The sequence below is a fragment of the Tamandua tetradactyla genome, chromosome 6 (genome assembly GCF_023851605.1).
Source record: "Tamandua tetradactyla isolate mTamTet1 chromosome 6, mTamTet1.pri, whole genome shotgun sequence".
Classification (NCBI taxonomy): Eukaryota; Metazoa; Chordata; class Mammalia; order Pilosa; family Myrmecophagidae; genus Tamandua; species Tamandua tetradactyla.
In genome coordinates, this window is record NC_135332.1 from 127,517,544 (window position 1) to 127,543,052 (window position 25,509).

At 33.9% G+C, this 25,509-nt stretch overlaps 1 long non-coding RNA gene across 5 annotated transcripts in view; it reads right to left on the bottom strand.

The window, feature by feature from the left end:
• LOC143686355 (uncharacterized) overlaps positions 1 to 25,509 on the bottom strand; it is a 175,612-nt gene that overhangs the window by 113,703 nt on the left and 36,400 nt on the right. For all 5 annotated transcript variants that reach the window (XR_013177087.1, XR_013177085.1, XR_013177086.1 and 2 more), the window contains one exon: positions 23,601 to 23,744. This is a non-coding gene — a long non-coding RNA (uncharacterized LOC143686355). The remainder of the gene's footprint in view (positions 1 to 23,600; positions 23,745 to 25,509) is intronic.

Sequence of the window (25,509 nt, forward strand, 5' to 3'; positions counted from 1 at the left end):
CCTTCTGAACATGAAAAAGTTCAGATAGGCATTGTCTAAAGGTCCCTATAGATTGGGAGAAGGATCAAAGGAGAAGGAGGAGTTATAACAGAGAAAATAGGATTTAACAAACAAGTATGACTGCTGAATCACTACGCTGATATTTCTTCTAACCTCCAGTGTTTCGGAGCAGCTAGAAGGAAAAATCTGGGATACTGGAATGGTAACTCATAACAAACTCTGAAATTTGTTCTGTAACTATTTGTTGATGTGTACTTTGAAAATTATTGATTTTTCTTTATTTTCTTTGTATATTTCCCATTAAAAAAAATAAGCATATAGTGTTTATTAGTAACTGGCCCTGGCATCCAAAATAAAATCTGAATAGTTATCAAGAAAGTAATATTTATAAGGAGCATAATATATCTACAATAAGGAACACATTAACTTTATTTTTATTGCATTTAACCAATGTGATGCAAATCTATATTAGTCTTCTTGCTCTATAATGATTCCACTGTCCATCCCTTTGCTGGAACTAAGAAAATAGGAGTCATTTTTTATTAATATTTTTCTTCAACCTGCATGCATGCCATCTACCTATAAATCCTGCCCTTTTTCAGTGTCATATATTCCAAAACTGACCATTCACCACTGTCTGCACTTCTTCCACACCATCCCAGGCCATTGCAATTTTTCTCTTGTACAACTGGTACACCCTATTAAGTGGCCCCTGTCTTTCAGACATTTCATATTAAAAACCATCCTCCACACAGCAGACTGCATGTTCTTAAAAAAATACATACGATCATTAAATTCCTATGATTAAAGCATTTCCATAATTTGGCTTTGCAATTATAATAAAATTCGAGTTCCTTATGATGCCCCTTACAGGATGCAACATAACCTGGAGTTTCCTTCCTGTCTCACCTCTCAATATTCTCCTCTTTCAATCAATATACCCCTTCCATGTCAGTCCTTATTGAAGTCTGATATGATACATTTTTTTTTAATATTTACTATCTCTTTCCTATCACTAAAAGATAAGCTCCATGAGGACAGGGAACTTGCATTATTTACCACTGAATTTCTAGTACTTACAACATAGTCTGACAACTTGTAAGTATTCAGTAACTGTCTTTTCATGAATGAATTTGTTAATGAAAGTACCTTATATGCTAATGAAATTTATCTATTAATAAACAAATCACTCTAAACTATTATTCTTGGGGAAATTTGTACATATGGAGAGTAAGTTTTTTGCCAATGCAGGCATTCAACTCATCTCAGCATCAGAGGTCAGACTAAATATATGCTTGCCATCTGTAGAATTGCCTTTAAGTTAATTTTCTTTTTATCATACAGATGGCTTTTGTTTTACAATTTTTTTGGGTTCTCTTAAGCTACTTTGTGTCCTCTCCACCAGTCAAAACACTGTCAATTTCAAAGATGGGATGTTACAAATCAGCAGTTTCTGCTTGCATGTGACTTTCTCTTTCACTAGATTGCTTTGCATTTAAAAGCTATCAGGAGGAAACACACTGATAAGAAATAAGTCAGGTCTCAAGTGCTGAAAGGAAAAAGTATTAATATTTCATTGGGGTGCACTCATTTCCTGAATGGAAGATTAAGGAAGTAGTAGATTACCATCTGTGCTAATGCGTATTTCTAGACAACAATAAGGAAATTTATTAAAGTCAATGCAAAGTGTAGGTTGCTTCCCGTTGATGACTTATTTTCATAATAACAAAACAATAAAAGTTCCACACTGATACACTCAGAAAAGCCCAATACTATCATTTGCATCTCTAGTGTCTACTCATATGGATAAACACTAATATCTGACCTTGAACTTACTGAGTTTGCATTTTAATTTCCTCCTCTGCAAAGTCCACTGGCTCTTAGGCGTTAGAAATGATTGAGTTTAATCAGCCAGCTTCAAGATTATCCATTGTCTATGTAGAAATGGTAGAAAGAGAAAGAGAATAAGATATGGAGAAAGAGGAAAAGGAAATAGAGGATAAAAAGAGAGGAATGCATGGAAACACACACAAAAAAGAAAGTAATGATAAATTGAAGATTTAGATCTGCCTTGTGATAATTAAAATCAGATCATTAAACGTATGAGCACATTCTCCCCTTCAATTTTTAAAAAATTATTTGAAGAAAAATGGATTCATTAAATGTCATTCAACATTACTCATTCAAAAATATTTTACCAAACAACCATTATGTTAATTGCTCTAGATTCCAGGGACACGTTGGTGAATAGACTGACAAGCTGCTGAGCTGGTGCAGTTTACACTCCAGTGGGAGAAGGCATGAAAAAAAACAAAGCAAAACAAAATCTCTGATAGTGATAAGTGTAAAAAAAAAAAGATAAACACATTAAATAGATTGATGAGATAAGAATGTTGGATGAGCAATTATTAGATTGAGCAGTCAGGAAAATTAGCTGAAAGAGGTGATATTTAAGCAGACACTCATAATGTAAGAAATTGTCAACTAAGGGAAGATTAAAGAAAAGTAATTAAGCAAGCAATGATAAACCTTTTCTCTTCATGGAGTACTCTGGAAATAGCTTTAGAACTTATTACATCATTACATATTCCATGTCATGGGGGCTCATGACCTGATATAAATTATATCAGTGTGGTTACATGTAAAAATGGAGCAAAACATCTAGGAAGCGAAATCATTAAAAGGTGAAACATTTAATGGCAATTTAGATGATCTTATCAGATTTGGTTTTTGTCGACTAATTATCAGATTCTAAGTAATTCAAACTCTCAAGTACACTGGAAATGCCATCGAAAACTGTTGTCATATTTCAGCTATTCGGGTTTTTCAAATGTTTCCTGTAGATAGTAAATGTGGATAATCATCATATTTTACAGGATAGTTGTTTAGCTTAAATGAGACAATACAAACCAAGTATAGCACAGAGCTATACTGAGGCTTTTAGTAAACCTTACTGTTCACACCTCTCCCCTTATTCACTACACACATTACACCCAAGAGACTTTCATGTGCTCATATAACATACAGAATACATATATAGAATAAGAGTATGACCTGAGAATTAGAAGTCACTAGGTTTGAATCTGAGGTCTACCACTAATTCCTTGGGTAAACTTTGATAATTATTTTTTTTGCATGGGCAGGCACCAGGAAATGAACCCAGTCGCTGGCATGGCAGGCGATAACTCTGCCTGCTGAGCCACCATGGCACCGCTCTGATAATTAAATTTTATCTTGAATAATTCATTGCAAAAGATGAAAAAACTATTTGAAAAAAATCAAGAATAATTGATGATATTTTTAAGAAAATACTCTTGATATGTAGGAATACAGGGAATGTTCCTAATTCTATTAGAATTCCTAGAGTCATAACCTTGAACCAAAAACGTCAAAGAACACAATTGGAACTATGCTGAATAATCTTGAGTTTTACATAGGTCACCACGAATCATAAAGTTTAAATGTGTTTCACACCTAGCTTATAGGTGAGTTAAAAATACCACAAGTTTATTTATCTCCATGTTTGTGCCCGTTCCATCACACCTCCATATCTCTCCAGGTATTGCCATCAAGAGGATCCACATGCCACTTTCCAACTTAATCTGCCATTATTTCCAAACCCCATGCCTCTTTCTACTGTTTTTAATATGATTATCCTTAACTCTCAAAAGCTGGTTTGGGAGAAGAGATTCTAAATCTAATCTCTCTCATTCCCAGTTCACTCTAGAATACCATGACCACCTTGGAACACAAGTGGGTAGAGCCTGTGCCTTGAATTCAAGGGCTGCTCTGTTTTCTGGAAATCTTGGTAGATTCATAGAATATGATCCCTTTAACTCTGAAAAGGAAACCTAGCATTAGAGAAATAAATCATAACCACATTGTCTTATTCTCTAGATTTCCAAAATTTTAACTTCCTCCTCTCGCTTTCTAAATCTTCACAGTAGCAACCTCTAACCGATAATCACTGCTAGGGATGAGTAAATGCTCTTATTTTTCATACTGAAACAAAATTTAGCACTATGTGTGCTAAATTCAAGGAGCTGTGTACTTTTAATAATACTCTTTATTTTTAGGTGTTTCTTTGAAATCCTCCAAGTAATTTCTTGACTGCCTTTGATTGCAATGTTATCTATTTAAGAATATAATAAAATTTCCTGGAGTTTTATTTAGAGTATATGTATTTAGGGGGGGTATTGAGTAATGAAAAACTCAAGAATGTCTCCCAACAGTTAAGCTAGTTTCCCTTGTCAATTGTAAAGAGATATTGTGCTGTGGCAGTGAGACTAGCAAGAGTCATTAGGGCTAACGACTTTAGTCACAGTATGGATAAAAATCCTTGCAGTGAAAATGCTTCCGAATTAAAAAAAAAAAAAATCTACCCACTGTAAATGCACTGATAATATATAGTGAAGACTGAAAGTCTCCAAAGTATTTAGTAGTTAAACATTTAGTTAATTTGAAAAAAACATTTTATTTTAAATACCAAATTTCAGTCTCTCTTAGATGACATTTAATTTAATCAAGTATGTTATGAGCTAGTAAACAAAGATTACTTATATGGTAAAAGGCAGAATAATAAATAAAGGAAATATTGGATATACAAAAGAAAAAGTGAAAGGTATGAAGTCTTTTAAATTCAATATTTCATTACACACTGGATGTTTTCAATGAATCATGCATCAATTGGGACAAATTTATTCTAATATCTGAAGTGATTCCATTGCAAGAATCAATATAATAAATATATATTGAGGCTCATGACAAAGTAAAAGGATACTAAAAATGTCAGTTCTATATCCAGATCACTCATATATGCCTTTTAGGGATTATCAAAAACCATAAATCTTGAGGTAAGAGAAGAATTAAGTATTCACTTGCACAAAACTGAAGTAATAACATTTTATCTAAAATAATGTAATAGAAAAAGAATGTATTTGCTGTATATAACATTAACAACAAAATGTGAAAAAAATTATAAATAAAAGTTAATATTTATTTAGTATTTATTTGTACTTGATCTCATTTAATTCTTAAGCATATGAGATAGGTATTATGACCACACTCTTATTAAATAAGAGAAAAATTAATGGTTAAAACATAGGGGGCTTAGGACACAGCAGGAATGTCCGAAATGTTTTTCAAATGCTACTTCATTTAAAATTTCAAAACAACCTTATGAAATAGGTATAATTTTTTCTCCATTTTATGTTTGAGAAAACTAAGACTTAGAATTTTAAATAGTTCGTTAAACTTCACAATGTCAGAGCTAGAAATCTATGCTCTCTGCAATTATAATGTTCTGTCGCTCACAACTTAAATTTCAGAGTAGTGGGTAATTTATCCAAGGTCAACTTATCATAAAAAATGGAGGTCAGATTTGAAAGCAACCTTCTGTCAAAAGGACAATATTGTCTCTGGGTTTAATTTCACCTTCATTTTCTATCTACATTAATTTTTAGGTGATCTCATCCTTTCCCATGATTGTGTCTTAAATTTATATTTTTAACCCAAACATTTCCCTTGAAATTCAAACACATAGCTCTAACTACCTACTGCACATCAGCATTTGTATATATATGGTGTCCAATAGCCTATTCAATTTAGCAGTATTAAAGGTGTGCCAGTTTGAAAGGATGTATGCACGCTAGAAAAACCATGTTTTAATCCTAATCCCATTTTGTAAAGGCAGCCATTTCTTCTAATCCCTATTCAGTACTGTATGTTTGAAACTTTAATTAGATCATCTCCCTAGAGATGTGACTCAATCAAGAGTGACAGTTAAACTGGATTAGGTGGAGACGTGTCTCTACCCATTATAGGTGGGTCTTGATTGCTTTACTGGAATCCTATAAAAAGAGAAAACATTTTAGAGAAAGAAGGAGATTCAGAGAGAGCACAGAATGCTGCAGCACAATGAAGCAGAGAGTCCACCAGACAGCAACTTTTGGAGATGATGAAGGAAAACACCTTCCAGGGAGCTGGAGAGAAAGCCAGCAGGTGATGCTGTGTTCGTCATGTGCCCTTCCAGATGGGAGAGAAACCCTGAACTTCATCATTCTTTTGAATCAAGGTATCTTTCCCTGGATGCCTTAGATTGGACATTCCTATAGACTTGCTTTAATTGGGACATTTCCACAGTCTAAAAACTGTTAATTAGCAACTTATTAAATTCCCCTTTTTAAAAGCCATTGAGTTTCTGGTATATTGCATTTTCTGGCAGCTAGCAAACAAAAGGATATATTAAAGAAGAAAAAAAACCTACTGGGGAAACTAGATCAAATTTCACCTCTTAAAAGCTTTAGAATAATGTTGGACAGTGTAATTAAGCTTGCTAAACATCAGTTCTCTCATTTGTAAAATGGAGACTAAAAATAGTTTTATCTCACATGATTATTATATGACTTTAATAGATTAATATGTGAAAAGTTAAAATAAGGTATTTTAAGCCTTAATAGAGAAGAGCAAAAAAAAAAAAGGAAAAGACAGAGGAAGCCAAAAAAAGAGACAGCACAGAAGGAAGAGAGTCAAAGGAACAAGGAAGCATGTATTCATATGGATTACAGCTGGGCATTGGATACAAAACTCAGCAGTTTCATTGCCTAATATAGCTTATACAGACAGTTTAATTGAATATCACAAGTAGATGGAACCTTAAATAGGGCATGAGATTTTGTAGGTTTGTCCAGAGGGATGCCCTGATAAGTCCCACAGTGATTTGAACAATGAATAAAGAAATATTTGCAAAGCCCTCTTTGGGGAATGGTGAGAAAGGGGGAAAATTCAACTTTCCCATTTGGGGAAACTCCTGATATTCTCACGAGCAGTGGGGACAACAAAATTAACAGGCCAAGCCCTCAATCTTGGGGTTTGTTCCTATGAAACTTATCCCTTCAAAGGATAGACTAAGCCTACTTAAAATTAGGCCTGAGAGTCACTCCCAGAGAACCTCTTATGTTTCTCAGACGTGGTCTATCTCTCTCAGCCAACATGGCAAGCAAACTCACCAGCCTCCCCCTCTCTACATGGGACATGATTCCCAGGAGTGTAAACCTCCCTGGCAATGTGGGACAGAAACCCTAGACTGAGCTGGGACTCAGCATCAAGGGATTGAGAAAGCCTGCTCTATCGAAAGAGGGAAGAGAGAAATGAGACAAATTGTCAGTGACTGAGAGATTTCAAACAGAGTCGAAGGTTATCCTGAAGGTTATTCTTATGCATTATATAGATATCCCCTTCTTAGATTAAGGTATATTAGGTTAGAGGGAAATGCCTGAAACTGTAGAGCTGTGTTCCAGTAGCCATGTTTTTTGAAGATGATAATGGCATAGCTTTAGCAATGTGACTGTGTGATTGTGAAAACTTTGTGTCTGATGCTCCTTTTATACACAGTATGGTACAGACGAGTAAAACATATGGATTAAAAATAAATAAATAATAGGGGAAACAATCGTTAAATTAAAATATATATATATATTGGATAGATGGAAATACTAGTGGTAAGTGAGAGGCAGGGGCAAGGGGTATGAGTTTTTTCTTTTTTCTTTTTATTCCCTTTTTCTGGAGTGATGCAAATGTTCTAAAAAATGATCATGGTGGTGAATATTCAACTATGTAATGATATTGTGAGCTACTGATTGAAAACCATGTATGGAATGTTTGTATGTTAAGAATGTATGTGCTTGTATGTTGTTGTATCAATAAAAATTTGAAAAAAACCTCAGCAGTTCAACTGGTTTGTTAGATAATGTAGAATTTTTGAAAGATTGCAGGTCATAGAGTGAGTGTCACACCAGAAGTGAAGAGGTGTACTTTAGAAAACTTAATGTGACTGTTATACATACATATATATAACACATGCACATATAACATATATAATATATAACATACAACATATATAACATACACCACATTTATAATTAATATGTAAAGGCTTAAATTGAGGTGATGGTGGTGAAAATAAAGAAAGGGAAAATAAGGAATATAGGTGATTATGTGTGAGTGTCTGTGGAAGTGAATCAATGTTTCGATTAAGTAATTAGTATTAGGTTAGGATAGTTGCTATTTGCTATCTGCACAGTATCTCTCCCCAATGCCGCCTTTATCCACTCCTGGGTAAGTTCACCTGCTGTTTCTTACTGACCATCCTCTTTCCTTCCCTTTATACCAGACTTACCCAGCCTTTTCCTCTTCTATTACCACAAATACAACTGGGAGGAATAAAGAATTTTATATTTTACTTTAAAAAGTGTTTTTTTTTCTCTTTTTAAAGAATAAACGTTGGATCTGAACTGAAAAAAACAGAATTTCTTTGGAGTGAAACGAAGTTGCACAACAGGAGGCTGTCAAATATATTACTGAAAGCCCATGAAGAAACAACGCTATCTCCAGAATCAAAAATTCTCAGTTGGCTTTTCCTTTTACTTGTGATAGATGTAGAAGGAGACTCACAAGATAGAATAAATTTAGAAGGACAGAAGTTTCTAAATACACTGCCAAGGCTCGGTAAGTACAGTCAGTATTTCATCAATGCTCTCCCGTGTTCTCTTGATGCCCAGTTCAGTTTCCTTCTGAGCAGCCTTAATACTGGATCTTTTTGAAAGCTGCCTCATCCTAGCACAAATAATCAGAAGAGCAGCAGGTAAAAAGTCCATCTGTCCAGTATGTGGTCACAGTTTTCTTTCTTTCCTATCCTACAAATACACACCTCATTCACCACACAGCCACGCAATGGATGGAGCACTGGGACAGGGAGGAGAAAATTTAAAAAATAAAATAAAAAAGATTATAAAAGGAATAGAGCCAAAGGCAGTGTGGATCTCTGTTGGAGGGAAAATGTGTTTAAGTGTTATCTTCAAAATGACTTGAAATGATAGGGTAGGCAAAAGGGACGATTAAGGGCAAAAAAAAATTCTAATGCCTGATTTCCTAAAAAAGTAACCACAAGCCACATGTACAGTGAGAATTACTGGCTAAATCCTTCAAATTGCTTCAGTGGAAACTAAGTGGCAAATTGTTCATGATTGTTCTGGGCAATCTGGATGCAGGAGTTTAAGGGATCTGGCCGTTTGCTCACCCTGGGGAGGTAGAGGAGGCAGCAGAAGGAAATAACAAAGTGACCTCACCAGATTTACTAAATCAGCCAAAAAAACAGACAAACATAATGCACATGTGTACATACATATATACACACACACACGCACACACAACAGTCTCATATACAAATAACGTTTTCAAAATTTTATCTCTTTTATATTATGACATTTCCTGACTTCAACACTATTCTTGAAACTACATTAATATGTGATTTGTAGGTTCACCAAATATGTTTTGTCCTGGTTTTACCACCTTCCCTAAGCCTGGATACACTGAAGCAGTCTAGAATATGCAGGAATTCACAAATTATGGTGGGGATGTGCAGGCATGATTAAGACATGGAGACAGCATAAAATGCATACGTGGGTCCCAGAATTGTGATTCGAGAAGTCTTAGAAAAGATGACCATCCACATTCATTCCATCCAACTTCTTTCCTCTCCCCAGAATTCCTCTGTCATCTTTTCTCTTGCTTTTGTCCATGTCCCATCTTGTTTTAACCTTTATTTCCTATTTCTAATTTTCCATCTGTATTTTTAGTTCAATGTAAAATCAATTCTACTATATACATATACTGTACTATGACAAGAAGTGACAAAGGTGGAAGATGTTTCAACTGCATTCTTGCACTATTTTAATGATGTTAATAAAGATAATAATAACTTTTAAGGACTTACTATATAGCATATGAGAGCTAGAATTTTATTTTCAAGATTGTATTTAATGTTAAACAAATATCTAATACTAATAATGTGAACAATATTGGTATATTCATTTACTAGATTAGTATTTTATATTGCCTCTTTTCTCCTATAAGAACTCTATAAATTAGGCCATATTATCATTGTTTTAAAGATAAGGAAATACAGTACTCTGCAGCAGATAGATATTGAAGATATTTTTAGAAATAGTGTCATAGCTTTGAAAACTGCAAAGTCAATTTTTTTCTTTTGCCACATCATGCCAACCATGAGAAGTAAATGCCCCATTTTACAGTTAATGCATTATTGTGTTTATATCATGATAATTTTAATCAAGGTAATTTAATAGATTAAAATTGACTTGTCATCACAGCAATTCCAGAAATAAATGGCAGCCCTTTATATCTGGGAGGTTCTCTCAGTTCACTGATTGCAGTCTGAAAAATATTGGATTATTGTCCCAAATTACTCTCCTGTGTCTCACAAAGAATATTTAACCATCTGCATCCTGCCATTCACCTGTCTTTTGAACACACTGCAATTTGATATATGCAACAGGCAGTAACATATAATGTGTCAGGAACTGAAAAGAACTGTTGCTATGCCACCTACCACTGGGTCTGTAACAGGCAGTTTCTAAGATCTCCATTCATTCGCATTCATACCCATGTGCAATAACCTTTTGTTTCTAACCAACAAAGTGATGGGATACCATTTATATATTCAGGTTGCATGAGATGACTTGTATCTTGCTGTCAAACTCTTTTCCTTGCTATCATGATGAAGCAAGTAACCCCACTGGGAAAGCCTGCATGGAATGGAAATGAGGGCAGCCTCCAGCCAAGAGTGCATTAGCTGTTGGAGCAATAGTTACTCCAACAGCCCTTGTGGAACTGCAATTCTGTCAACAACCATGTGAGCTTGGCAGCACATCCTACCCCAGTCCAGCCTTCAGATGAAACACTAGCCCTGGATAACCCTTGAATTTATCTCTGTGAGAAACCCTGAAGCACCAGACTCAGCTAAGCTATGCCTGGATTCCTAATTACAGAAACTATAAGAAAATAAATGCGTTATTTTAAATCACTAAGTTTGTGGCAATTTTTGTTCAGCAATGGATAACTGAGGGTTTAGCTCAGGAAGGTCATCCAGAACTCTCTGCCCTGCCCATTAGGCCAGGGTATCAGAGGATCTTTAGGAATCGAGTTCCTGAGAGACCATTTCCATAATGGAGATACAAATCAACAGTTAAGATAATTTATGCCATAATTGTAAGACATCAAATTGTATATATAAAAAGAAAGAAAAGAAAAAGAGGGTAGGTAAAGAAAATGAAAGAAATGGGAAAATCTAGAATGAAATAGAAGGGAAGTTATAGGGGAAAACTACATTTTTGAAACAATACTGGAAAACATCAGACATCGCAAAAGTCATAAGCATTAATTTTGTGTCAAGAAATGCCATTTTTCTGTTCCTGTAACTGCTTCTGGAACAAGCTCAACTCTAAGAATGCTAATGACAAAAATGTCTGGGGAATTTAGATACCAACTGCCGAGTTTGATTTCAATGAAGCCTGTCACGTTCTCATTCACAAAATTGTTTCTCAGTAGCTACGGCTTCTACCACCAGTAATCCCTTCTACCCATAGCATCCATTAAGATACCCAGATTCAAAGCCCACGTAAACAAATTCCTGGTCACATAATCAAAGTTTCAAGAACAGAGTTTCCCCTCCGTATCATGCTACATGCATTGAAAATTCTAAATATCTGCTTTTAACACTAAGCAATTAGAAAAAGAAGACACTTTCTTCTTAAGCACAGTGAATTGAGAATGCAAGCGTTACATCACTTGTTTACCTCCTTTATATTTTCCAACTTGGATTCTTGGCAAAGTTATGCACATAATTTTGGAATCTATTCCAAGAAGCATAGGACTGTAATAAATGCTAAATGACCACATTTGGACTATAACTTGACTCACTGGATTCTTGATACAAAGCTGGTGCTTTTCTGTATAAAAACAAAGGGATTAAAGCTTTACTTTGATATCTAAACAAAGAGACTGCACATTAACATGTACCCTAGATATGTGGACAGTCTTTGATGAGTGTCCCTCTTCCTTCTCATGCCTTCTGAAGCAGGCTTCCTCTTCTATGGTTCATATACTCCAAAGTTGGTACATGAGAGGAGGGACTTAATGTCATCCTACTGCTTACTTTTAACTCCCATACATTTGAAGTGGAAACATGACTATATGGATGGACTATTTTATCCTGCTTTGGGAGAAACAAAGTAAAGCTTAGTGATTTGAAACAAAACTACTCCCACGCTAATGTCTTGTTGATCTATAAAAACACATACCTTTTTTTTATTATTTGTTGCATTTTTATTTCCTGAAAATCATTTTGCCCCCATGACTCTCAAACAGTGAGAACCACAAGGAGATTCCTGCAAAGTACCATCCGAAGCCATTTCCTATCACTTTAAGAAATAAGGAGTAAGTGTGCATCGGGATTCAACATGTTTTGCTGTAGAAGCTGCATTTCATTTCACTTCAATTACTATCTTTAACACAAGACTCAGCTCCTTCATTTCTATAGATACAAAAACATAGACCCCTTTTTAGTATGATGTTTTGGTTAATCAAATATATTTTTATTACCTAAAAGTTCTGAACGTAAAATACTTGCATTATTACATTAGGTGCACAATGAAAAAAATAGAATTGTTTTACATGAAATCTAGTTAGTCTATTATAGACTTACTACCTTACAGCAAAACAAGCAGATGGTCTTGTAGAAATTTGAAAGATGTGCTTGGGATTATCAGTCTAAAACAAATAGTCATGTAAAATTGATGGTAGAGTATAGCCATGAGCAATGGGCAATCATTCTCAAAAGCAGCTGAAGTTGAGTACATATTTATTGCCAAATTTGGATGAGGTGGTTTGAGTACGTTAACTGAAAAGATAAGCTATACCACATGTATAATGTCTGCATAAGAGGGCTCGAAGGACTTTGTATTTGAGCAGAAATTTTTATAATAGAGATGGACATACATGTGCATACTTACATAGCTCCATTTTGAAAATACAATTATAAACTAAATATTTAATCTTCTGTTTAAAAACAGGGGTCAAAAAGGTTTCCTTCCAACAAATCTAGCTTTGTTCACATTCTACTACTCAAGTTCAGCTACAAAGTCCCATCTAACTACTAGGAAAAATACTCTAGACATTTATTGAGATGAAGAAACAGATATGATGAACAACTAGCCAGTTTCTGCCATATCTAAATACCTGCTCCAGGAAATCCTGGTCATATATGTCTGGCCCCCATCTAGCATCAGCTATCAATGATTTTACACTCTTGTGAGAAAAAAAAAAGCAAGGTTAGCAAATCTCTGCTTTTGTCTGCTGTCTAAAGTCTCAGTCAGATATGTATGCACTTTTTAAGAGAAATAAATTGTACGAATTTCAACAATTTGACAAATAATGTTTCCAAAGTTTCTGTGAGAAATCTTGATGAACAAAAAACATGCCAGAGCCAATGAATCCCTTTTATAAGGAATAACAGAATTGTAATTGGATCTCATCATTGAAAACTATTTCTGTTCAAGAGTCTTTATAAAATACTCACCTTTTCATGATATAGTCACCATGTTTGGAGGCAAATCTCTCTAAACAAACAAGTTAAAGAGTCAAAGATTCATGTGAACTTTTTTCAAATAGAAGAATCTCACCAGAAGAGGGCTAACTCATGGCAATCTCTGCATGTTGCATAATACTGTATTAGATAAACAAAATGAAAACAACCTTTTGGTTGATCTATAGGTCCTTTGGTATTCTGAAACTTCTGTCTCATTCTTCAGGTTAAAATAATTAAGATTAGTAGGGATTTTGTGGTACCAAACTCACTGTCCATCTCAGTTAGCATTGGAATTCCACTTTTGGCTGACATTTGTATGGAAGCTGTAAGACTGGTATTTCCATTGATTATGTACAAGCAGAGTACAGAGATCCGGGCCTTTTTTTGCCACTTGTTCTGGCTATCTCTGAGTGTTCTCTTTGTTCATGCCCACTGCTGCCCATGCAAGTCTGCAAAAATTTTACTGGACAGAAACGGATACTTGAAATGTAAAAAAAACTGTTCCTTCCCATATTGTTATATCTAATCAAGGGTACTCCACCCCAATCCGGGCTAGGGCTCCAAAGGCTGAATGTTTCAGGGTCTTTCAATTCTCTAGATCACTCTGCAGCACAGAATCTGAGTCAGCATCGAATTTATCAATTGATTTTAGCATCAGTCATTATCCTTTCCTCTGATCTTAACCCTTGGGACAAAATCAGATGATTGATGCTGTCTCCTCCTCCCATTGTAATAAACATTTTTTTTTTTTACATGGGCAGGCCCTGGGTCCTCTGGTATGGCAGGCAAGCGTCCTTGCCTGCTGAGCCACCATGGCCGGCCCTGTAATAAATATTTTGTTTAGCTCATCTGATTTCATAAAAGAGCACTGTTAGGGTCATTCTACTTTCTCTGACGTATTTTAATAATGTTGAACTACAAAAGGAAGGAGTCAGGGTCTCTGCCCATTTCTTTACAGGAGTCACCTCTCCTATGTAAATATGTGATTAGAAAATTTCCTTAGTACTCCAGCTCCCTATAGTAATGCCTGCATTGAAGACGGATGACAGGACTCCAGGTGCTCAGAAAAGTTTAAGCTTATGGTGATATCAACATGGCAACATAAATAGCTACTAAAAACCTCTCCCCGGAGATTCCATAAAACAAGGGACTATTCTCACTTGTTCAGAACTTTGGAGAAAGGTATAGCATGGAGAATGATCCCACAAACACTGAATTATAGAAAGGGAAAAACATCAGGCAAGAAATTTCCATCCTGGTACAGATCGTTGCTCCCCAAGACACCGGGATATATATTCTTCCCTAATGCTTGGGGAACATTCTCTAGGATAGATCATATGCTGCGGCACACAAAAAAAGGTCTTAACAATTTTTAAAATATTGGAATTATTCAAAGCGCTTTTTTAGATCATAATGGAATGAAGCTGGAAAATAATAACCATTGAGGAACAGGAACTTTTGTAAATATATGGATGTTAAACAACACACTCTTAAACAATCAGTGGGTCAAAGGAGAAATTTCAAGGAAATAAGTGAATATCTGGAGATGGATGAAAATGAGAATACAATATTTCAAAACCTGTGGGATACAGTAAAAGCAGTACTGAGTTAGAAATTTATAGCTCTAAATGCCTGCATCAAAAAGAACTGGGCAGTGCATGGTGGCTCAGTGGCAGAATTCTTGCCTGCCATGCCAGTGACCCAGGTTCGATTCCTGGTGACTGTCCATGCAAAAAAAATACAATAAATTTTTAAAAATAATAAAAAAACTGAAGAACTAATTGAAAAAAGTCTATGTTCAGATCAAGTTTAATGCTAATATGATAACAATTACTCATATAGTACTCGCCATGTATCATGCAACATCTAAGCACTGTGAAAATATTAATAATTTAATTATTCAGTCAAAATACCTTTCCAAATTTTCAATTCATTTCACAAAGAAAAAATGCAGGCAAATCAAGCTTTGATTATGACTGTTTTTTTATATGAAATATTTTCATACACACAATTTGAAACTATATTTCATTTTTGACATTTAAATATTTATTTGAACTGGAAGGCTAAAAGAACAGGAAAAATGCCAATTCTCTAAAATTATAAAGAAGAGTAATGGTAGCACGGGTCAAAGCAAAGGAAAAGATATCCCCTATTTTAATGTCCTCTTTTATGAAACATACAGTTACAGTTTTGACCTAAAGCATTTTCACTTGGACCATGACATGAAAGGAAGCAGAAAAAAATTCCACATTTCTTAACACAGGCCAACTAAGTAATTTTCTTTGCTAGATATTATACATCAAATATTGATATTTAGCATACAAAGAAGACATTTTTTGTTTTATAGTAATATGGATACAGAAGGTACATAGTTTACTTGAAACATTTTAATACAGGAAAGTAGTTAAAAATAGCAATATGTAAATATTTTGTGATCAGCTCTGGCTCAGGGAGACGTCCCATGGAGGGTAGGCATGGCACTAAACACTGGGATGTGTCTTAGTTTTCCAAACTCTAAGGATTTATGCACTTTCACTGCCATTTCAGAAGATGGTGTGAATGGGAGCATACCAGAAACTTCCTGTCGTATAATAACAGTGAGAAATCAGACTGGGTGGCAATTTAAAATCACACAGCCAAGGGTTTGCAGCAATATATCTTCCACTAATCAAGTGAAACTAATGTATATTGCTGCTTCCTTAATGGGTGGGAGAAGGGACACATTCACTCTGGGAGGAATCTATTTACCTGAATAATAGAACCTGACACTTCTAAATTGTAAAATTGTCTAATAAAGTTTCATTAATTTAAATATGTAAAAAAAAAATCACACAGCCTACTCTGAATATTACTTTCTATACCTTCAATTCTCTCACTTTCTTATTCAACTGGCTCAGATTTTAACCTCAGACTTTAGGCAAGTCAGACCAATGTTTGAATTCTTAGTGTTCTACTTTCTAGAAGTGAGCAGAACCAATTTATTTCCTTCTGCTTAAATTCCCTGATTTTTTTTTAGATTTAGATATTATTGGAAATTAGAAAATAGTTGGATTATGACAATTTAAAGGAAGTAATCACTTAGTTTATGTACCCTGGAAGTCAATATATTTTGTTTATTAAGAGAATCTTTAACATCTACTTCCTACCTTAGAGACTTATAAATGCCTATCAGTATTTATTCAGGAAAACTAAAAATTATACAAATATTTGTTACGTGCAAAATGACTTTTTGAGTTTAACAATATTCTTATAAAGATACAATGAAAATCATTAAAGGTTTTTTTTTTTATTCTAGAGATAAGGAAGAGCAGGGAATTATTATGTTTATAATAGAAGTAAAAATCAAAATATTATTAAAAATCTGCTATCTAATTGTTTACACCATTTTCCAATTCCTGTATTTGTAAATCATTTTATAGAAGAGTTAGGGCTGTCATTACTATAATTTTATATTCACTCATCAAGAAGAATTAGGACATAGCAATTATTGAACCTGGTTAATTATACTAATCTGTTGCATATTTGTCCTTGTTAAGTGGTCTTTCACATATACTGCGGAAACTAATTTTTCCCACAGCAGGAATGGGTGATTTTCTCTACTTCAAGCTTAAATAGACATATGCTTCTCCTTATGATATGAGGATGGACAACTCAGATTCAGTGATTTCTTTTCAATTTACTTGAAAAGTAAAGTAACTTTTTTTTACTTTATTATACTAAAATAATAATATAATACAATAATATAATACTAAATATATAAATATAAATAATACAATACTAAAATAATAATATAATATAATAATATGATACTTCCTTTTATCCAAGTAAATCACTGTACAATAACATTAGAAGACCAAATATTCTCTTCCTCACATTGAAAGAATATGTGTAGGGAGAAATGTGACAATTTTATTATTGTCTGGCTTTTAATCCTTAAGTCACTCTGGCACTCAGTGTTAAAAGAACTGAAAATAATACTTTACCTTTCCTGAATGGTACAAATGGTACAAACCTTATCCACTATATTGTCACTATGCTTAATACGATTACCCCAATATCAATACATGTAGTTGAACAAGACATGGATTATTGTAATGAATCCTAGCAAAATCGTATTTTAAAACTGTAATTGTATCAGTTGTGTAAAGATAAAGATAAATTTATCTTTATCTAAAATAAAGTCCTTCCTTGGACTTAAATGCATTACAAGTTGAGTATTGAATGATTTCTACAAGCTTATTACTCAAGAGTTGGATCATCTTAAAATTTTAAAGTTTGTACACTTATGTAGAAGAATACCAAAAGGTATTAATTAAATTGACTGATGGAGCCCTCAATGGTGAAAATGTGTACTTCCTAGGTAATGGAAATCACCAACTTTAATGAAATAACATGCATTTTACTATAGCCTGAAAGTCTTTTAAGAGTAAATGTGTAATCTTCTGGTCTTTCTGCTTCCTGACAAGGGGAAAATACTCTTTAATGTAAAAATATTAATACAAGATCAAATTTAAAAATCCTCCACAAAAATATTAATACATGACCAAATTTAAAAATCCTCCACACAATCTATTGTTTGATAATCTTATAATAAGGAAGATAAGTGTGTCTCCATGTTTCTGGATTTCCCTTTTATCCCTCATCAAAAATCACAATTCTTTGCACTATGAATGGCTTCATAAATCTGGATAAAAGAAATAATGGCATACTTCTTGACAGAAATGAAGTTTGAAAGAGTCCAAGAATAAATTAGAGCTTATTCAAAACTCTTTGATTAAAAATTGCTATAAAGAATTCAAACTTTAAAGTTATATATTGAAATTCCTGAGTTCCTGTTCAATCTCAGTCAAAATGTTATAACAGACATTATTGCAAGATCCCTGAACTTCAACTTCTGATTTAGTGTAGACATAGACAGATAATGAAGAGAAAAATATTCAAATAAATTTTGGGAACACACATGTGAGCTAAATATGGAAAGCCAGATTTGAATTAAATATTAGAAGCAGTTTGAATTTTTCTCTCTATAGCTTTCAACATTATGAAGGTTATTCACATCTGTCCTGCATTTAAAGAAAAAGAAAATACTCATGTTGAACTCTAACCTAGGAATAAAAAATAGCACATCAGTTTCTTTTCATATTTATCATCATCAACAAGCCTATATTAAGCAACTATTGAAAAACTTAAATGAAAAATTTCAAATAAGGAGACTCTGTGTTGAAAATAATTATTCTATGTCAGTTTTTCCAAATACCATTAAAAGTAATGAAATATTATTTAAGCCTCAAGCAGAAATTGAATATAATTTTTTCCCGGATCATGATAAAGCAAAATATAACTGAACATTTTTAAACATGGGAGACAATTATATCTATAGAATTCATTTTTATAGCCTTGTGATATTTGAAAGAAAAAATGTATGGGATCAATGACGTTCATTATGTGACATTGGAATGGCCATTTTGCTTTTACTAAATTGAGCAATTTTATTTCTTCTCCACACTTTATCATTATACATCCTTACATCTAGGTAAAGTTTGATGATATCATCCTGACCTTGGTATAAAATCATTTTTCTTTACCTGTATTAGATCACTGATAATTTTAATTTAGAAAATGAAATAATAGCATTTTGCAAATCATTTTAGCTTATATGCAAAACTGTGTGTGCTGGTTTTATGTACCCTAGAAAGGCCAAAGCAATCTTGTGGGAGCAACTGTTTCTCTTAATCCCTCTTCAGTGCTACAGGTTGGAAACTTGATTGGGTTATCTCCATGGAGATGTGACTCAATTAATGTGGGTATTGAACTTGATTAGATAGAGACATGCCTCCACCCATTCTATGTGGGTCTTGATTAGTTTGGAATCCTATAAAAGAGGAAACATTTTGGAGAAAGTTGGAGATTCAGAGAGAGCACAGCAGAATGACATAACCACAAGAAGTAGAGAGTCCACCAGCCAGTGACCTTTGGAGATGAAGAAGGAAAATGCATCCCTGGGAGCTTCAAGAAACAGGACGCCAGGAGAGGAAGCTAACAGATGACACCACGTTCACCATGTGCCCCTTCCAGCCAAGAGAGGAGCCCTGACCGTGTTCGCCATGTGCCTTTCTAGATGAGAGAGAAACTCTGACCATGTTCGCCATGTGCCTTCCACTTGAAAGAGAAACCCTGAACTTCATGGGCCTTCTTGAACCAAGGTATCTGTTTCTGGATGCCTTAGCTTGGACATTTTTATAGATTTGTTTTAATTGGGACATTTTCTAGGCCTTAGAATTGCAAAGTAGCAACTTTTAAATTCCCGTTTTTAGAAGCCATTCCATTTCTGGTATACTGCATTCCAGAACTAGAAAACTGGAACAGAGTGTATTATACACAGTAGTTTACTGACACAAAGTAATAACCTTTGTCCTAGAAATCTGATATAAACTGTTTATGTTTGTGATCTGAATAGTTTATGGCAATATGAGAGGTCGTAAAATAAAATCCAAGGATGTAGGACCTCTACAATCATGTATGAAAGGGGTCAGCTACAAGATATTTATTTAGCCTTGAAAATATGTTCTAAATCCCCCCTTTGCCTTTGAGGTAGAAATCAAAAGACTTTTGCCAACAAATCATTCCTTGGAGCCTAGACAAACAATGATTCAGCTTGTTTAGTCAATCAGATGTCACACAATTCTTATTAGCCAGTTCATAAATATGTATCATAAAAGAAAATGTTCTGTATAGTTCTCAAAGCACCCACTAAATTTCTCCCCATTAAAATAATTAATAAACATAAGCAAATAATAGCTACCAAGAATGTTGATTTAGTGATTGTTTATCACTACTCTTTTATTTTATTAAGATGTCTTTCTTCATTCACCAGAGAGCTTGGCTTTACCTGAAGTTTTACAAGTACTTGTGAAGATCACTTAGGTTTTCTTTATTTTTTACATTAGGAATATTTAAAATGGATTTCTGCAATTTTGTAAGGCATAATTTTGATACAAAAACTTTTCAAGAAACATCATGATAAATTTAAAAATATGTACCATCTTTCAACTCTTCATCAGTGTCTGGGAGACTTTTTGAGGGCTATAAGATGAAATGTGTAAAAATGTTTGTAATTGGGGATACAAGGGTAGTTCAGTGGTAAACTTCTCACCTGTCATGCAGAAGACCAGGGTTTGATTCCCAGTCAATGCAATTTCCAACAAACAAACAAACAAAAGCAAACAAAAATTAAAGAAATGGTGCTACAATAACGGGATACTTACATGGAAAAAAGTGTGACCCTGTCATATAGCATACCAAAAAAAAAAGTTTGCAATTTTTGAAATGCCTAGTACTGTTCTTCACTGCGTGATTTTCTTTTTCTCAATGTTTAATGTATTTGCAGTTGTGTACATGTAGTCAAAATTCTAAACTGTTAAATATAAATCTCTATTTTACACAGAAAATTCATCTCTTTTGACAGATTTTCTCATCCATACTTCCAACAAATTCTTCACAATAAACACCTTGTAATTTACTTTAGATTTAGATTTAAATTTAACATAAACTCACTTTAGGATTTAGAGCCTTGCTTCATCTCTTATTGATTCTGCTTTAACCATTATTTCAATAATTAAAACATGCTCTTTGCCAATAGCCAAGGTCTCACTCTTAAATCTAGATAATAATTTGAGGTAATTCAAGCCCAAAAAAGATAAATTGTGTTGCTGTGCTTATAGCCTTATAGTATGAAATATTATGGATTTGTGTTTTCTTAAATTACTTTGTCCATAAACTGTATCCAATAACAATTATTTTAAAAGACACTTTGCAATTTGTATTTTCATGTAAGTTTATCAATATGCCAATCAAAAAACAATTACATTTATTTATTTGACATAAAATACACGGGAAAGAATCCTTTCTTTCAAGAAACTTTAGTTGCACCCACACAACTAAATGTCTGCAGGGGGTAACGTAAATGTATTTTTGTATTATTCTAAACAATATTTATTTAGTCTTTAAGTATTTTTCAAGTCATTTTAAGTTTGACCCAAAGTCATGGAACTTGTTGAACTATCTACATATCCATTCTGTGTATTTATCATGTTTTTCTTAGCTATGAGGAAGTTTTGTAATATAAAAAGATTTATACATCTGATTGTTTATTGCATTTTTTTTGGTTAAAATGAAATGAGGTATCATATGGTAGTTCAAACGGCTAATGTTTCATAAGCTTAAATATCTGTCCCTAAAATTGCAACACTGAGTCACTGACACATTTTCATTTTAGAAGTGAGGATTCACACCTACACCTGTTTCTTCAGCATTTCATAGTTTAAGAGTAAATTAGATAATATTCATCATCAAGTGCAAATAGCCTGCAAAAATGCCACTGATGCCACTGAAACTCAAACACCATTTTATTCTCACTGTATCAAGTAATATTTCATGTATACAGCACTAACAGATTGCAGATCTTTACTGATGTAAAGGTTTACATCATTTACAAGATTTTAGGAAGTCCTAAATAATAAGTTCAATTTACAAGAAATACTGTATATGTCCTGTGAGCAGAGAATCCACAACATGAAACTTGGTTCTATGACTTCCCTTAATTATTTAAAAAGAGACAGTATAGAAAAACTTGCTTATATTGAAAATGAATTCACCAAAATCCAGGGAAAAAGTAAGCCACTTAAACATATGAAGCTCTTAAATTTACATCTGACTGCAAAAATATTTTAATATCAATCAATAAGATAAATTTCAGGTGCCATTAATGCTTTAAATGTTTAACAGAATGGGGTAAATGTTCTTAATGCACATTGCTCGTATTCTTCCATGTTTTCTCGTGTTTTCCTAAGCATTCCAAGCTCTCTGAGTGCATTATTTTTATTAATTAAAATTGGTTTACACATAATACAAATATATAATGCAAGATGAGAAAAAAAATCATACATTTAATTGAAACCTTTTCATTATTCATGTCTTGTCTCTACTTTTTTCAGCTGCCACTTCTGACCCTCTGTTTTACAAAAGGCTCACTGGATTCAGCAAATAGTGGCAGCATTGATTAGTGTGAAACATTGCATGGACACTGAAAAGTGCTAAGTGGCTAAAAAATAAATCAAAAGGAAATGAAGTGACTCTAACAATACCGAAACCGTTGAGTCAATCAATAGCGAAAACAATTCAAGGAGGTAAAAGCAAAGTCTTTAGAAAAACTATGATAAAAATAGAAAAGAAAAAAACTCCCCTCAGCTGCTCTGGATTCATTCTCTTACTCTCCTATAGTGACATACAGGTACTGTAAAGTATCTTCTGATCCTTAAACAGAAATCCTTTCATGGTGATGAATTGAACTTGTGCCTCCATCAAGAAATTTTATTCTTCACACCACAGAATAACTTGGGGTGGAGGGAGGTCCCAAATTATTAATTTTTGTTGGAATTGAATAAGCAATAACATATATAAATAATATTTAAATGTCAATCACAATTAAAACAGATTAGTACATACCATCATAATTAAAGCACAAATGTAAAATTGGAAATGTAAACCTTGTCAGGGAAAATTTTGACTGATCATTGATAAAACGAGGAAGCATCAAATCAGATATAAAAATAATAATAAAATAGTACATCATTTACATTTTGTGAATTATCTTAATTCGTTCATAAAGTCTCAACAGAGAAAATATACACATTTATGAATATATAAAACCACACATAAGACAAGGCATGAAAACATCAAAAATTTGAAAAAAGAAAGCTCATGGAAAAGAGAAAATAAAGGTGGAACAATAAAAGAAAATGGTAAAGTGAGAAATAGACATCTACAACATAAGATAATACAGAGTTGCTTGAAGTGAGGTAATAATTTTAAAGTTCCTAGGGGCTGAAAACAAAAGTGAAAACAGGAATATTTTAAAAATGATGCTTAAAAATTTAAAGCATTGCCTTGGTTCCTGAGAAGCATGGCCTTTACTTGAAATAAAACCTAAAACTAATCCCCACATCTCTATCTCTACAACAGTTTTTTTTTTTAAGATCCTACATGAAGAAATCAGAATCTCGGGCCCCATCCCAGAACTACTCAATCCCAGTCTGCAGCTGGGCAGGATCCACAAACAGCACGTGTAGCATGATGCCATTTATATAAAATTACGTACCTGTGCGTGTATACGTAAGATGATAGACGTCTGGAAGGACGATCACCAAGACGGTAGAATGGTCATGTCTGAGTGCTGGCAGTTCAGATCATTATAGGCATACATGTGCCCCTACATCTGCTGGTTCGGTATCTGCTGATTCAGCTATTCGAGGTTAACCACAGAAAAAGAAAAATTGGAAAATTTCAGAAAATTAAAGCAAACAAACAAAAAATTAAAACAAAACAACACAAACAAACAAAAAAGCAGTTCATAAGTTTCAAACTTCCCCCAAGCGAGTACAGGCTGTAACATGATGAGTCCATTAGCCCAGCATGTGAGTTATCTCCTACGAGAAACTTTCCTCCAATCGGCTCCTAGTGTTCTCGCTGATCTCATTTGTTGTTTTATTGCAGTGCCTTTATTTTAAAAACTCCTTATTGTCTGGAATAATGGCCTCAAAGCCCAGGAGTTGTGCTTGTAGTTCTAGCCTAAGAGAAGCTGTGAAGTGCTTTCCATTCATGAAAAAGTAAAAATTCTCGGTATGATTGAAGAAGAAGGAATATTCTATGTGGAGACTGCCAGGTTGTATAACAAGAACAAATCTTCGATTGGTCAAGTGATGAAAAATAAAGAGAAAACTGACGCTAGTTTTTCTGCTGCACCTCGAACTGCAGAAGTAACTGCTGCAGTGTAGAATAAGGCATTGGGGTTTGCTTTTACCTGTGGTTTCACCCTTCCAGGGTAGACCTGGGAACCTACACCCCACAGATAAGGGATCCTACTATCTAATTTCCAAATATTGGGGGATTTTCCAGCAATGTTTCTGTTAATCATTTTAGTTTAATTCCACTGTGGTCAGAGAATAGACTTTATATGATCTGAATCTTTATAAATTTACTGAGGTTTCTTTCATGGCCCAGAATATGATCTGTCATGGTAAATATTCATGTGCACCTGAAAAGAAGATGCATTCTGCTATTGTTGGGTAAGGCATTCTCTAATTACCAATTGGGTCAGGTTGGTTGATAGTATTGTTCAAGTCTTCTACATTATTACTGACTTTTCTCTTTGTTTAATCAATTATTGAGAGAGGGGCATTGAAGTCTCAACCATAGTTGTGATTTGTCTATTTCCCCTTGCAGTTATATGAGTTTCTATTTCATGCATTTTCCATGCAAGAAGCAAAAACTCATATATATATATTCCAACTGGAAAATATGTACCTAACACTGATAATAGGGAGTGGAATTACGAAGGGTTATCACTTTCTATGTTATATATTTCCATAATGCTTGAATTTCATGTCTTTTGTAAACAGAAAAAAGAGAAAAAAAGTGTGGAATCCACATTTGCTTCTCTAACTCAGCTGACACTGTCTTGCTTTAGATCTTTAAATTTCTGCAATAGCCTCACATTTGGTAACCCTGCCTTCGGAGTACCTGATGTACTCTCTATTATACATTAGAGAGTATAACATTTTACTGTCTAATAGAAAAGTATAAAAAGTTCTTTGTACTGTTCATACAGCTTTTCACTATGTTTGCAACAGTTTAAAATAAAAATGTTGTTTTAGAATAAATAAAACCAACAACAAAAACAAGGGCAAAAAAAAAAAAAAAACCCACCAAAAACAAACAAAGGCAAAAAGAAAATGAGGGGTTAAAAAGAACATCAGGATTTTAAAAGACAGACACTAAATAGACACATGGCAATGACTTAGCAGCTTCACAAAGCTGAATCCTAAACTGGAGTGGAGGATGCCAAGAAGAAACCTAATGTGCATATAGCACAAACCCCAAAAAGGGTTGGTGGCAACATGCATCTCTAAAAGTAGAAGTAAAGCAAGGGAGGGAAAGTGTTAAAACTTAAGAACTGGTTGAAAGATCCCAAGATCCCCTTCCCAACTTCATACAGCCATGTTTCTGCC